The sequence below is a fragment of the Schistocerca piceifrons genome, chromosome 8 (assembly GCF_021461385.2).
Source record: "Schistocerca piceifrons isolate TAMUIC-IGC-003096 chromosome 8, iqSchPice1.1, whole genome shotgun sequence".
Lineage (NCBI taxonomy): Eukaryota > Metazoa > Arthropoda > Insecta > Orthoptera > Acrididae > Schistocerca > Schistocerca piceifrons.
This window is the reverse complement of record NC_060145.1, coordinates 127,213,846-127,217,721: the sequence shown is the minus strand read 5'-3', so window position 1 is coordinate 127,217,721 and position 3,876 is coordinate 127,213,846.

The following is a 3,876-nucleotide window of genomic DNA, read 5'->3' as shown; positions in this document are numbered from 1 at the left end:
TAAAAGCGCATGGATTACTGCAGAGGCTTATTGAAAATGGATGCAGCAGTATACTGCACACCTTTCTGCACAAGAGTTAAGGAAGTCTGAACCAATTGCAGGTACACCAGTTATTGCCCAAACCACCTGTTTCTGAGCCAAAAATATCCTTTCAGAATGGGAAGAGTTACCCCAGAATATAATACCATACGACATAAGTGAATGAAAATAAGTATAGTAGACTAATTTTCGTGTTGAACGATCACTCACTTGTGATACCGTTCGAATAGTAAAAATGCCAGTATTAAGCCTCCGAACAAGATCCTGAACGTGGGCTTTCCACAACAGCTTACTATCTATCTGAACACCTAGAAATTTGAACTGTTCAGTTTCACTAATCATATGCCCATTCTGTGAAATTAAAATGTCAGGTTTTGTTGAATTGTGTGTCAGAAACTGTAAAAACTGAGTCTTACTGTGATTTAGCGTTAGTTTATTTTCTACAAGTCATGAACTTAGGTCATGTACTGCACTATTTGAAAATGAGCATCCTTTACTACCAAGCTAGTGTCATTAGCAAATACAAATATTTTAGAGTTACGTCTAATACTAGAGGGCATATCATTTATATAAATAAGGAACAGGAGTGGCCCCAACACTGATCCCAGGGGCACCCCCCACTTGACAGTACCCCACTCAGACCCCAGACCCCACTTCACAGCCGTTATCAACATTGTGAATAATGACCTTTTGCTGCCTGTTGCTAAAGTAAGAGGTGAACCAATTGTGAACTACTCCCCGTAGTCCGTAATGGTCCAACTTCTGGAGCAATATTTTATGATCAACACAATCAAATGCCTTAGTTAAATAAAAAAAAAAATATGCCAAGCATTTGAAACCTTTTGGTTAGACCATCCAGTACATCACAGAGGAAAGAGAATATAGCATTTTCAGTTGTTAAACAGCTTCTAATGCCGAACTGTACATTTGATAGCAAATCATGTGGTATAAAATGATCAATTATCCTTACATACAGAGCCTTTTCAATAACTTTTGCAAACACTGATGGCACAGAAACAGATCTAAAATTATCTACATTATCCCTTTCTCCCTTTTTATAAAATGGCTTTACTACTGAGTACTCTAATCACTCAGGAAACTGACCTAAAGGAAAAATTACAAATATGGCTAAATACAGGGCTAACAAGTGCAGCACAATACTTTAATATTCTACTAGACATTCCATCATAACCATGAGAGTCCTTAGCCTTCAGTGATCTAATTATTGACGCAATCTCCCTCTTGTATGTATCACAGAGGACCATTTCAGACATCAATCTCAGAAAGGCATTTGCCAAGAAGTTATGATTTCCTGTAGAAACTAAATTTTTATTTAATTCACGAGAAATGCTCAGAAAATGATAGTTAAATACTATACATATATCTGATTTATCAGTAAGAGAAATATTTTTATTGCGCACTGACTTTGTATCGTCGACCTTGTGATGCTGACCAGACACTTCCTTCACAATGACCATATGGTTTTAATTTTATCCTGTGAATTAGCTATTCTATTTGCATACCACATACTCTTTGCCTTCCTAATAACATTTTTAAGCACCTTACAATACTGTTTTTAATGGGCTACTGTAGCTTGATTGTGACTACTTCTAACATTTTGATATAATTCCCATTTTGTTCTACAAGATATCCTTATCCCACTAGTCAGCCACCCGGGCTGCCTATTACTGGTTGTACCCCATTTAGAACGTTCTAATGGAAAGCAACTCTCAAAGAGCAGGAGAAATGTGTTAGGGAAAGCATTATATTTATCATCTATGTTATCGGCACTATAAATATCCTGCCACTCTTGTTCCTTGACAAGGTTTAAAAAAAAAAACACTCTACTGCTGTCCGATTAATTTTCCTACATAGTTTGTAATTAAATATGACATTGGTTTGAGTACAAAAGCCTTTTAGTGTTAAAATTTGTGCATCATGCTTTTACTAACAGAATGCCCATCTAGTAATGATGAATGCATAAAAATATTGTCTAAGACTGTGCTACTGTTCCCCTGCACCCTAGTTGGAAGAAACAGTCTGCATCAGATCATATGAATTTATGAGATCTACAAACATCCTTTGTCTTGCACCATCATAAACAAAATTAATATTGAAGTCACCACATATAACTAATTTCTGGTACTTCCTACAAAGTGAATAAAGAACCCTCTCTAGCTTGAGCAGAAATGCTTTGAAGTTCAGTTTCACTAAATACAACTGCCCCTGCACAACATACAAACATCTGTTCAGTGCTGTGTCGTGATACGTCTATGGACTCAAATGGAATACTGTCTTTTACGTACATAGCCACTCCCTCACCCCGCAAGGAACTCCTTGATAAACAGCCAGTTAATCTGTATCCAGTAAAGGAAGCCTCTGAATTGTAAAATTATTTAAGTGGTGCTCTGATATACCAATAATTTCAGAGTCAACATCTATAAGCAGTTCATTAACTTTATCTCTAATACCTCTTACATTTTGATGAAATATGCTAATGCCTTCCCTACTTGGAAACATTACATCCTCGGAATGTGAGCCCTTAGGTATACCTGCTTAAAGGAAGTCCCTCAAACTATCAGCTGACTTCAGTCTAAAAAAAAAGTACAGCTCTAACACCAATTACTACAGGAATTTTTCCATGAGTGACCCCCCCCCCCCCCCCCTCAATCCCCCCACTACACTGTCAGGTATAAGCTTAGCCAGTCAGCCCTTCCCATACCTATTGAGATGCAGGCCATGCCTAGTGAAACCCGATCTACTGATAGACCCAGCTGGCACCACTGAGATGTGACCCATGCCCTCTGCCATCAGTGCCCTCCCCAGCCCCATGTTTATGCATCTAACAGCCACATTAAGGTGAGGTCGATCATGATGCTGAAACAGTTGCACGAAATGCACATTAGTTCCAACAGTTTGAGTAGCTATCTTTACCAGGTCACCACCTACATCATATTCCTCGTCCCTGTCAAGACTGTTCCCTGCTCCACCCACTGTTACTATCTGATCCTCCTTTGTAAAATTCCTACATAACTCCCCGATGCTGTCAGTCACTTGAGCCAACCCTGCACTAGGCTTCACAATGCTGGTGACGTGGTACTCACCCCCCAACACTTGCTGCAACTTCTGGCCCACGTCTCTACTGTGAGAAGTACCTAGCAGCAGAATCTTCTTTCTGTTAGACTTAGCAATTAACCTAGGCCTCCTAATTGCTGAGGACTGCTGTATGTCCCCTACATCTACATCTACATCCACATCTACAGCTACATGAGGCTCCTTTCCACTCAACTCTGACAGTTGGTCAAGTCTATTGCATGCACACAAAGTAAAACTGTCTGAATACCTCCTCATCCTAGCTGCCTTCTTGCCAACTGGAAGTTCCCATTTCCCATCACCCATCACCCTCCTCAACCTATCTAGTTTCTCCTTTGCGTGTTGTAACTGCCCCTGAAGGGCACAGATCTTAAGCTTCTGCTCCTCTATTGACCTATTTCTATTACAGATTCTGCACTACCAGGAGAGGACCTCACTAAAATGACCACTGGCTTCCCCACTGCATTCCCCCCCCCTCCCCTCCCCGCCCCCCAATGAAAATACTTTTAACAAATCCCACATTGTAACCCAAAACTCACAAACCTATGACATAGCCCCCATTTCTCACTCGTGGTAAAATTTTACAGTTACTGAAAAAAACTATACGTCTGCATTACCAAAGTTCAGTTACACCAGTAGAACTATTTATAGAACTAACAATAATGGTCTAGAAATTCTCTGCCTACTAAGAAAGCAACTATTTGTATTAATACAGCTGCACCACACCTAATACCAACACCAACA